The following is a 12,467-nucleotide window of genomic DNA, read 5'->3' on the forward strand; positions in this document are numbered from 1 at the left end:
CATATAGAACGGAAGTGTTTGTCAGGCACGCGTTCATAGGTGAGAATAGTGATGAGCATCACATAATCATCACATTCATCATGTTCTTGTGTGTGAATGAATATCTTAGAGAAGAATTAGGCTTGAGTTGAATAGAAAAACAATAGTACTTTGCATTAATTCATGAGGAATAGCAGAGCTCCACACCTTAATCTATGGTGTGTAGAAACTCTACCGTTGAAAATACATAAGTGAAGGTCCATGCATGGCCGAGTGGCCAGTGATGTGTGAAAAACGATCCAACACAAAACTCACCGGCAAGTGTACCGGGTCGCATCAAGTAATAATAACTCATGTGAGTGAGGTCGATCCCACAGGGATTGAAGGATTGAGCAATTTTAGTTTAGTGGTTGATTTAGTCAAGCGAATCAAGTATTGGTTGAGTGGTTTGTAATTTGCAGAAACTAAATTGCATGAAAATTTAAGGGAATGGGTAATTTGCATGAAACTAAAGAGAACAGAAAATAGAAGTGCTGAATCTTAGAGAACAAGAAATTTAAATGGCAGAAACTTAGAACGCAAGAAATGTAAATTGCAGAATCTTAAAGTGCAAGAAATGTAAATGGCTTGAATTATAACGGGAATTGGGAATTGGATTTGCAGAAATTAAACAAGGAAAAGTAAATTGCAATAAACAGAAAAGTAGAAAAGGAATTAAAATGAAACGGATCTCAACTGGAAATGTAAATGAACTTGGAGACGCATTCAACAGAGAAATTAAAATGAAAACTCCAGATCTCAGGACCCAAGAGACTAGATAACCAAGTCTAGAACTCAATGCCTTCCTAGATCCAAATTTAGAATTCAATTGTAAGAAAAGTAAAGATTAAGTAGTAGAAGAAAGGAATTCAAATATTGATTTCTCAAAAAGAGCAGTAAATAAAACAGAGAGATCTCAGGGTGGGATTGAAACAGAATTCCTTCAATTCTCCAGCACCCCGGATTCAAGACAAGTGTAAATGAAATTTAAAACAAGAAAACTAAGAGGAAGAGAATTCAATTCTCCTTCCCCAAGACTCAGAATCTCCAAATAACTCCTAACCAAAAGCTCTCCTAAAACTACCCAGCAAAACTAAAAGGAAATCCTTCTTTTTTTAAAAAACTTAAATTCTAAGCTATTTATACACTCTCTTCAAATGATCTTCAAGCCTTGAATTGGGCCTTTGCTCTTGATGGAATTGGGTTGACAAAAGCCTCTGTTGATTGCTCTTAGAGTTGGAGAGAAACCCACTTGTGAACCGGGCCATGAACCATTAAAGCTTGAGTCAAAGTTTGAGGCAAACTTTGACTCAAGCTTTTTGTAGCAGATTGCCTCCCGTGCTGTCATCCACGTTTGAGCCAAAGTTTGAGGTCAAACTTTGAGCCAAACGTGGATTCTCCCTTGCATGCTTCTTGGCCGACGTTTGGCCCAACGTTTGAGGCAAACGTTGGCGCAAACGTGGCTCCATTTAACCTTCAATCAGGGACTCCTCTTCATACTCAAATGGCGCCAACGTTTGACTCAAAGTTTGAGGCAAACTTTGGCGCAAGCTTTTGCTCCCTGGGTGTGCTTGTTGTGGTGCCAACGTTTGACTCAAAGCTTGAGGCAAATATTGGCGCAAGCTTTTTGCTCCCTGGGTGTGCTTGTTGTGGCGCCAACGTTTGACTCAAAGTTTGAGGCAAACGTTGGCGCAAGCTTTTGATGCCTCCATGGTGAAGTTAAGCTCTTCCTCAAGTTTGAGCTAAAGTTTGAGGCAAGCTTTGGCTCAAGCTTTTTGTTCTCTCTTGCTCCTTGCCATTCCTTCTTTCTTCAACCTTCTTTAAAGCTCTTTTCACCTATCATCAATCAATCAAAAACATCAAAGCTATGCTCCAAATCATGAGATTGTGTCTCTTTCATAATATATGACAATTATAGCACAAAATCTCATGAAAATGCATTAATTTATCCATGGTTGATTGAATCAAAGGAAACATGAAATTCTACACAATTGGCTTACTTATGGCTCAAGAAAGTGCATAAAATCAATTGAAAACAAAAGAAAAAGGCTAGTGAAACTAGGCTAAGATGACTTGTCATCAGCCAGCCCCCATAAAGGTCTAAGATAGCATAAAACTGATCGAAGATTTCTAATACAATAGTAAAAGGTTCTATTTATATCAGACTAGTTACTAGGGTTTACAGAAATAAGTAAATGATGCAGAAATCCACTTCTGGGGCCCACTTGGTGTGTGCTTGGGCTGAGCATTGAGCTTTACACATGTAGAGGCTTCTCTTGGAGTTGAACGCCAATTTATAACCTGTTTCTGGCGTTTCACACCACTTTGCAACATGTTTTTGGCGTTTAACTCCATAATGCAACATGAAACTGGCGTTGAACGCCAGTTTGCGTCGTCTAAACTCGGGCAAAGTATGGACTATTATATATTGCTAGAAAGCCCTAGATGTCTAATTTCCAACGCAATTAAAAGTGCGCCATTTGGAGTTCTGTAGCTCCATAGAATACACTTTGAGTGCAGGGAGGTCAGAATCCAGCAGCATCTGCAGTACTTCTTCAGCCTCTGATTCTGATTTTTGCTCAAGTCCCTCAATTTCAGACAGAAAATACCTGAAATCACAGAAAAACACACAACATAGTAAAGTCTAGAAATGTGATTTTTTATTAAAAACTAATAAAAATATACTAAAAACTAACTAATTCATACTAAAAACTATGTAAAAATAATGCCAAAAAGCGTATAAATTATCCGCTCATCACAACACCAAACTTAAATTGTTGCTTCTCCCCAAGCAACTGAAAATCAAATACGATAAAAAGAAGAGAATATACTATAGATTCTAAAATATCAATGAAACTTAGCTCCAATCAGATGAGCGGGACTAGTAGCTTTTTGCCTCTTGAATAGTTTTGGCATCTCACTTTATCCCTTGAAGTTCAGAATGATTGGCATCTATAGGAACTTAGAATTCAGATAGTGTTATTGATTCTCCTAGTTCAGTATGTTGATTCTTGAACACAGCTACTTTATGAGTCTTGGCCATGGCCCTAAGCACTTTGTTTTCCAGTATTACCACCAGATACATAAATGCCACAGACACATAACTGGGTGAACCTTTTCAGATTGTGACTCAGCTTTGCTAATGTCCCCAATTAGAGGTGTCCAGGATTCTTAAGCACACTCTTTTTTTTTTTGCTTTGGACCTTGACTTTAACCGCTCAGTCTCAAGTTTTCACTTGACACCTTCACACCACAAGCACATGGTTAGGGATAGCTTGGTTTAGCCGCTTAGGCCAGGATTTTATTCCTTTAGGCCCTCCTATCCACTGATGCTCAAAGCCTTGGATCCTTTTTATTACCCTTGCCTTTTTGGTTTTAAGGGCTATTGGCTTTTTGCTCTTGCCGTTTGGTTTAAAGAGCTTTTGGCTTTTTCTGCTTGCTTTTTCTTTTTCTATTTTTTTTCGCTATTTTCTTTTTTTTCTCTTTTTTTTCTGCAAGATTTTGTATTCGTTGCTTTTTCTTACTTCAAGAATCACTTTTACGATTTTTCAGATTATCAAATAACATGTCTCCTTTTTCATTATTCTTTTAAGAGCCAACATATTTAACATTCATAAACAACAATTTCAAAAGACATATGCACTGTTCAAGCATTCATTCAGAAAATAAAAAGTATTGTCACCATATCAAAATAATTAAACTAGTTTCAAGGATGAATTCGAAACCCTGTACTTCTTGTTCTTTTGTAATTAAAACAGTTTTCATTTAAGAGAGGTGATGGATTAGACATTCATAACTTTAAGGCATAGACACGTAAATACTAATGATCATGTAATAAGACACAAACATAAACATAAAGCATAGTAAACGAAAAACAGGAAAATAAGAACAAGGAGATTAAGGAATGGGTCCACCTTAGTGACGGTGGAGTCTTCCTCTTCTTGAAGAACTAATGGTGCTTTTAAGCTCCTCTATGTCTCTTCCTTGCCTTTGTTGCTCCACCCTCATAGCTCTTTGATCTTCTGTAATCTCATGAAGGATGATGGAGTGCTCTTGGTGTTCCACCCTTAGTTGTCCCATGTTGGAACTTAATTCTCCTAGGGAGGTGTTGATTTGCTCCCAATAATTTTGTGGAGGAAAGTGCATCCCTTGAGGCATCTCAGGGATTTCATGGTGAGGAATTTCCTCATGCTCTTGTTGAGGTCCATGATCTCTTATTTGCTCCATCCTTTTCTTAGTGATGGGCTTATCATCTTCAATGAGGATGTCTCCCTCTATGTCAATTCCAGCCGAATTGCAGAGGTGGCATATGAGGTGAAGAAAGGCTAACCTTGCCCAAGTGGAGGACTTGTCAGCCACCTTGTAAAGTTCTTGAGGTATAATCTCATGAACTTCCACCTCCTCTCCAATCATGATACTATGGATCATGATGGCCCGGTCTATAGTAACTTCAGACCAGTTACTGGTAGGAATGATTGAGCATTGAATGAACTCTAGCCATCCCCTAGCCACTGGTTTGAGATCATGCCTTCTTAATTGAACCGGCTTGCCTCTTGAGTCAATTTTCCATTGAGATCCTTCCTTACATATGTCTATGAGGACTTGGTCCAACCTTTGATCAAGTTGACCCTTCTTGTGTAGGGGCGTGCGTTCTCTTCCATCATTGGCAAGTTGAATGCTAGCCTTACATTTTCCGGACTGAAGTCTAAGTATTTCCCCCGAACCATGGTGAGCCAATGCTTTGGATTCGGGTTCACACTTTGATCATGGTTCCTAGTGATCCATGCGTTTGCATAGAACTCTTGAACCATTAAGATCCCGACTTGTTGAATGGGGTTAGTGAGAACTTCCCAACCTCTTCTTCAGATCTCATGTCGGATCTCCGGATACTCATTCTTTTTGAGCTTGAAAGGAACCTCAGGGATCACTTTCTTCTTGGCCACAACTTCATAGAAGTGGTCTTGATGGACCTTTGAGATGAATCTCTCCATCTTTCATGACTCAGAGGTGGAAGCAATTGCCTTCCTTTTCCTCTTTCTAGAGGTTTCTCTGGCCTTAGGTGCCATAAATGGTTATGGAAAAACAAAAAGCTATGCTTTTACCACACCAAACTTAAAATGTTTGCTCGTCCCCGAGTAAAAGAAGAAAGAAAGAGGGAGAAGAAGAAAAATAATGGATGAGAGGGGGAGAGGTGTGTATTCGGCCAAGGGAAGAAGAAAGGGTTGAGTTGTGTGAAAATGAAGAAGGAATGAGGGGTTTATATAGGGGTGGGATGGGATTTAGGGTTCGGCCATTAGGGTTGGGTTTGGGACGGAAAATAGTTTGAATTTGGAAGGTAGGTGGGGTTTATGGGGAAGAGAGGATGGATGTGAGTGGTGAAGACATGATGGGAAAGAGTAATTGAGGTGATTGGTGAAGGGTATTTGGGGAAGAGAGTTATGAAAAGGTGTGAAGAGGAGAGAAGAAGATGTGGGGATCTTGTGGGGTCTACAGATCCTGAGGGGATCCTGTGGGTCCACAGATCTTGAGGAGATCCTGTGGGGTCCACATATCAAGTGGGGTCAAGGACTTAACATCCCTGCTCCAATTAGGCGTGTAAAATGCCCATGCTGTGCAATCCTGGTGTTTAACGCCACGCAGATGCTTGTTTTTGGCGTTAAACGCCAGCTTGGTGCTTGTTTCTGGCGTTAAACGCCAGACAGATGCTTGTTTCTGGTGTTTAAACGCCAGATTGCTCTCCTCCAGGGTGTGCTATTTTTAATGCTATTTTTCATTCTGTTTTTAATTTTTCAGTAGTTTTTGTGACTCCACATGATCATCAACCTAATAAAAAAGAAAATAAAATAGATATGATTAAATAACATTGGGTTGCCTCCCACAAGCGCTTCTTTAATGTCAATAGCTTGACAGTGAGCTCTTATGGAGCCTCACAGATGTTCAGAGCATTGTTGGAACCTCCCAACACCAAACTTAGAGTTTGAATGTGGGGGTTCAACACCAAACTTAGAGTTTGGTTGTGGCCTCCCAACACCAAACTTAAAGTTTGACTGTGGGGGCTTTAGTTGACTCTACAATGAGAGAAGCTTTTCATGCTTCCTCTCCATGGCTACAGAAGAAGATCCTTGAGTTTTAAACCCAAGGTTGTCCTCATTCAGTTGAAGGATCAATTCTCCTCTGTCCACATCAATCACAGCTCTTGCTATGGCTAGGAAGGGTCTTCCAAGGATGATGGATTCATCCTCATCCTTTCCAGTGTCAAGGATTATGAAATCAGCAGGGATGTAAAGGCCTTCAACCTTTACTAGCACGTCCTCTACTTATCCATAAGCCTATTTTCTTGAGTTGTCTGCCATCTCTAAAGAGATTCTGGCAGCTTGCACCTCAAAGATCCCAAGTTTCTCCATTACAGAGAGTGGCATTAAGTTTATTCCTGACCCTAGGTCACACAGAGCCTTCTCAAAGGTCATGGTGCCTATGTTACAGGGAATTAGGAATTTACCAGGATCCTGTTTCTTTTGAGGTAATTTCTGTCTATCCAATGCATTTAGTTCATTGGTGAGCAAGGGAGGTTCATCTTCCCAAGTCTCATTACCAAATAATTTGGCATTCAGCTTCATGATTGCACCAAGGTACTTAGCAACTTGCTCTTCAGTAATGTCTTCATCCTCTTCAGACGATGAATACTCATCAGAGCTCATGAAGGGGAGAAGGAGGTTCAATGGAATCTCTATGGTCTCTAGATGAGCCTTAGATTCCTTTGGTTCCTCGGAGGGAAACTCCTTATTGGTCACTGAGCGTCCCATGAGGTCTTCCTCACTAGGATTCACGTCCTCCTCCTCCTCTTTGGGTTTGGCCACACCATGTAAGGCTATGGCCTTGCACTCTCTTTTTGGATTTTCTTCTGTATTGCTTGGGAGAGTACTAGGAGGGGTTTCAGTGACCCTTTTACTCAGCTGGCCCACTTGTGCCTCCAAATTTCTAATGGAGGACCTTGTTTCATTCATGAAACTTAAAGTGGCCTTAGATAGATCAGAGACTATATTTGGTAAGCTAGATGGATTTTGCTAAGAATTCTCTGTCTGTTGCTGAGTGGATGATGGAAAAGGCTTGCTATTGCTAAATCTATTTTTTCCACCATTATTAAAGCCTTGTTGAGGCTTTTGTTGATCCTTCCATGAGAAATTTAGATGATTTCTCCATGAGGGATTATAGGTGTTTTCATAGGGTTCACCCATGTAATTCACCTCTGCTATTGCAGGGTTCTCAGGATCATAAGCTTCTTCTTCAGAAGATGCCTCTATAGTAGTGTTGGATGATTCCTTCAATCCATTCAGACTCTGAGAGATCATGTTGACTTGCTGAGTTAATATTTTGTTCTGAGCCAATATGGCATTCAGAGTATCAATTTCAAGAACTCCCTTCCTCATAGGCGTCCCATTACTCACAGGATTCCTTTCAGAAGTGTACATGAACTGGTTATTTGTAACCATGTAAATGAGTTCTTGAGCTTCTGCAGGCGTTTTCATTAGGTGAATGGATCCACCTGCAGAATGGTCCAATGACATTTTAGATAATTCAGACAGACCATCATAGAATATATCCAGGATGGTCCATTCTGAAAGCATGTCAGAAGGACACTTTTTGGTCAGTTCCTTGTATCTCTCCCAAGCTTCATAGAGGGACTCACCTTCTTTCTGTCTGAAGGTTTGAACATCCACTCTAAGCTTACTAAGCTTTTGAGGAGGAAAGAACTTGGCTAAGAAAGCCGTGACAAGCTTATCCCAAGAGTTTAGGCTGTCTTTAGGTTGAGAGTCCAACCATATCCTAGCTTTGTCTCTTACAGCAAATGGGAAAAGCATAAGCCTGTAGACCTCGAGATCAACCCCATTGGTCTTAACAGTATCACAGATTTGCAAGAATTCTGTTAAGAACTGAAAAGGATCTTCTAATGGAAGTCCATAAAACTTGCAGTTCTGTTGCATCAGAGAAACTAATTGAGGTTTCAGCTCAAAATTGTTTGCTCCAATGGCAGGGATTGAGATGCTTCTTCCATGTAAATTAGAATTTGGTGCAGTAAAGTCACCAAGCATCTTCCTTGCATTGTTGTTGGGTTCGGCCATGTCTCCTTCTTTTTCGAAAATTTATGTCAGATTTTCTCCAGAGAGTTGTGCTTTGGCTTCCCTTTGCTTCCTCTTCAGAGTCCTTTCAGGTTCAGGATCAGCTTCAACAAGAATGTTCTTATCCTTGTTCCTGTTCATATGAAAAAGAAGAAAATATAAAAGAAGAGGAATCCTCTATGTCACAGTATAGAGATTCCTTTATGTGAGTAGAAGAAGAAAAGAAATTCGAACACAGAAAGAGGGAGAGGGTTCAAATTTTTAAGAAGAAGAGAAGTCTTAGTAGATAAATAAATAATTAGAAGGAGATGAGAGAATGAATTTCAAAAATAAAAATAAAAATAAAAATAAAAGATATTTTTGTTTTTAATTTAAAATTAATGTTAAGATTAAAAAAGTAGAAAGAAAAATGAAACTAATTTAAATTGAAATTTAAAACAATTAGTTAATTAAAATTGAATTTTGAAAAAGAGGGAAGGAATTTTCGAAAATTAGAAAGAGAGAGTTAGTTAGGTAGTTTTGAAAAAGATAAGAATCAATCAAAAAGTTAAGTGGTTAATTGAAAAATATTTGAAAATCAAATTTTGAAAAGATAAGTAGTTAGAAAAGATTTTGAAATTAATTTTGAAAAAGATGTGATTGAAACTTATTTTGAAAAAGATTTGAAAAAGAAATTTAAAAAGATTTGATTTTTGAAATCAAAGTTGATTACTTGACTAACAAGAAACTAAAAAGATATGATTCTAGAGTTTAAAGATTGAACCTTTCTTACTAGGCAATTAACAAACTTAAAAATTTTTGAATCAATCACATTAATGGTTAGCATTAATTTCGAAAATATGAAATAGAAGTAAGAAAAAGATTTTGAAAATAAATTTTGAAAATTTCGAAATTATGAAAGAAAAATTGAAAAAGATTTGATTTTTGAAAAATATTTGAAAATGATAGAATTTTTAAATTGAAAATTTGATTTGACTTATAAAAAACAATTAAATTTAAACACTTTTTGACTAAATCAAACCAAAATTTTGAAATTTATGAGAAGAAAAAGGGAAAGATATTTTTTTATTTTTAAATTTTTAATGATGAAAGAGAAAAACACAAAATTGACACAAAACATAAAAATTATGAATCAAAACAACTAATGCATGCAAGAACACTTTGAATATCAAGATGAACACTAAGAACACTTTGAAGATCAAGATGAACATCAAGACTTATTTTTGAAAATTTTTAAGAAAAGAAAAACATGCAAGACACCAAACCTAGAAATTTTTAAACTTTAGACACTAATAATTCAAAGATGCATATGGAAAACAAGAAAAGACACAAAACAAGAAATTTTAAAGATCAAACAAGAAGACTTACCAAGAACAACTTGAAGATCATGAAGAACACCATGCATGAGTTTTCGAAAATTTTTAGGGAAAAGTTAAAACATGCATTTGACACCAAACTTAAAATTTGACACTAGACTCAAACAAGAAACATAAAATATTTTTTGTTTTTATGATTTTATTAAATTTTTTTTTTGGTATTTTTCGAAAATTATTTTGGGAATAACGAAAAAGAAGAAATTTTTTTTTGTATTTTTTGAAAATAAGAAATAAAAAGCTTAAAATTAAAATAAAATTACCTAATCTGAGCAACAAGATGAACCGTCAGTTGTCTAAACTCGAACAATGTCCGGCAACGGCACCAAAAACTTGGTGCGCAGAAATCGTGATCGTTCATTCCTTGGTAACGGCGTCAAAAACTTTATACGCATGTTCATAATCTTAATTCTTTGTCACAACTTCGCACAACTAACCAGCAAGTGCACTGGGTCGTCCAAATAATAAACCTTATGTGAGTAAGGGTCGATCCCACGGAGATTGTTAGCTTGAAGCAAGCTATGGTCACCTTGTAAATCTTAGTCAGGTAGATTCAGTTGGTTATGGAGATTTGATAATTAAAATATAATTAAAACATAAAATAAAGATAGAGATACTTATGTAATTCATTGGTGAGAATTTTAGATAAGCGTATGGAGATGCTTTTGTTCCTTCTGAACCTCTGCTTTCCTGCTGTCTTCATCCACACATTCCTACTCCTTTCCATGGCAAGCTGTATGTTGGGCATCACCGTTGTTAATGGCTACTTCCCGTCCTCTCAGTGAAAATGGTCCAAAATGCGCTGTCACCGCACGGCTAATCATCTGTCGGTTCTCGATCCTGCTGGAATAGGATTCAGTAATCCTTTTGCGTCTGTCACTACGCCCAGCACTCGCGAGTTTGAAGCTCGTCACAGCTATCCCTTCCCAGATCCTACTCGGAATACCACAGACAAGGTTTAGACTTTCCAGATCTCAAGAATGGCTGCCAATAATTCTAGCCTATACCACGAAGACTCTGATCGTGAATCAGGAGGCTAAAAGATATGCATTCAAGCTTGTTTTCATGTAGAACGGAAGTGTTTGTCAAGCACGCGTTCATAGGTGAGAATAGTGATGAGCGTCACATAATCATCACATTCATCATGTTCTTGTGTGCGAATGAATATCTTAGAGAAGAATTAGGCTTGAGTTGAATAGAAAAACAATAGTACTTTGCATTAATTCATGAGGAACAGCAGAGCTCCACACCTTAATCTATGGTGTGTAGAAACTCTACCGTTGAAAATACATAAGTGAAGGTCCAGGCATGGCCGAATGGCCAGCCCCTATAAAGGTCTAAGATAGCATAAAACTGATCAAAGATAGATCCGAAGATGTAAATACAATAGTAAAAAGTCCTATTTATACTAAACTAGTTACTAGGGTTTACAGAAATGAGTAAATGATGCAGAAATTCACTTCCGGGGCCCACTTGGTGTGTGCTTGGGCTGAGCATTGAGCTTTACACGTGTAGAGGATTCTCTTGGAGTTGAACGCCAGTTTGTAACCTGTTTCTGGCGTTTAACTCCACTTTGCAACCTGTTTCTGGCGTTTAACTCCAGAATGCAACATGGAACTGGTGTTGAACGCCAATTTGCATCGTCTAAACTCGGGCAAAATATAGACTATTAGATATGAAATAGGCTTGAGTTGAATAGAAAAACAATAGTACTTTGCATTAATTCATGAGGAACAACAGAGCTCCACACCTTAATCTATGGTGTGTAGAAACTCTACCGTTAAAAATACATAAGTGATAATGGTCTAGGCATGGCCGAATGGACAACCCCCATAAAGGTCTAAGATAGCATAAAACTGATCAAAGATAGATCCGAAGATGTAAATACAATAGTTACTAAGGTTTACAGAAATGAGTAAATGATGCAGAAATCCACTTCCGAGGCCCACTTGGTGTGTGCTTGGGCTGAGCATTGAGCTTTACACATGTAGAGGCTAGTTGAACGCCAGTTTGTAACCTATTTCTGGCATTTAATTCCACTTCGCAACCTGTTTCTGGCGCTTAACTCCAGAATGCAACATGGAACTGGCGTTGAATGCCAGTTTGCGTCATCTAAACTCGGGCAAAGTATAGACTATTAAATATTGCTGGAAAGCCCTGGATGTCTACTTTCAAACGCAATTGAGAGCACACCATTTGGAGTTCTGTAGCTCCAGAAAATCCACTTTGAGTGCAGGGAGGTCAGAATCCAGCAGCATCTGCAGTCCTTCTTCAACCCCTGAATATGATTTTTGCTCAAGTCCCTCAATTTCAGCCAGAAAATACCTGAAATCACAGAAAAACACACAAACTCATAGTAAAGTCCAGAAATGTGATTTTTTATTAAAAATAATAAAAATATACTAAAAACTAACTAAATCATACTAAAAACTATGTAAAAATAATGCCAAAAAGCGTATAAATTATCCGCTCATCACCAGCCAAGCTTTCAGTGAAAGCTCCGTTCCAAAACACTAGACATGGCCAATGGCCAGCCAAGCTTCAGCATATATAGTTCAAGCATGTGAAGAAGAAGCCTCAGTCCAAAAGAATTTAGACATGACTTTACAGCCAGCCAGGATTCAACATTTCCCATGAAATTCTAGAATTCCTTCTTAAAAATTCTGAAGAACATAAATTAATTAAAATATTGTTTTTTTGAAATTTTTTTTCGAGAATTAAAAATAATAAAAACAAAAAGCTTAAAATTAAAATAAAATTACCTAATCTGAGCAACAAGATGAACCGTCAGTTGTCCAAACCCGAACAATCCCTGGCAACGGCGCCAAAAACTTGGTGCACGAAATTGCTATCATCAACAATGGCGCCAAAGGCTTGGTGCTCTCAAAGGTGAATCACACTTTGTCACAACTTCGTACAACTAACCAGCAGGTGCACTGGGTCGTCCAAGTAATAAACC

The 12,467-nt window shown here is 37.9% G+C and overlaps 1 non-coding gene across 1 annotated transcript; it reads left to right on the top strand.

Annotated features, from left to right (window-relative positions):
* The first annotated feature begins 7,637 nt into the window (after positions 1-7,637).
* LOC112760301 (small nucleolar RNA R71) lies at positions 7,638-7,745 on the top strand. Its single transcript, XR_003180749.1, has one exon. It is a non-coding gene; the product is annotated as a small nucleolar RNA R71 (small nucleolar RNA).
* Positions 7,746-12,467: the final 4,722 nt, after the last annotated feature.

This window comes from Arachis hypogaea, chromosome 16, assembly GCF_003086295.3.
Source record: "Arachis hypogaea cultivar Tifrunner chromosome 16, arahy.Tifrunner.gnm2.J5K5, whole genome shotgun sequence".
Taxonomy (NCBI): domain Eukaryota; kingdom Viridiplantae; phylum Streptophyta; class Magnoliopsida; order Fabales; family Fabaceae; genus Arachis; species Arachis hypogaea.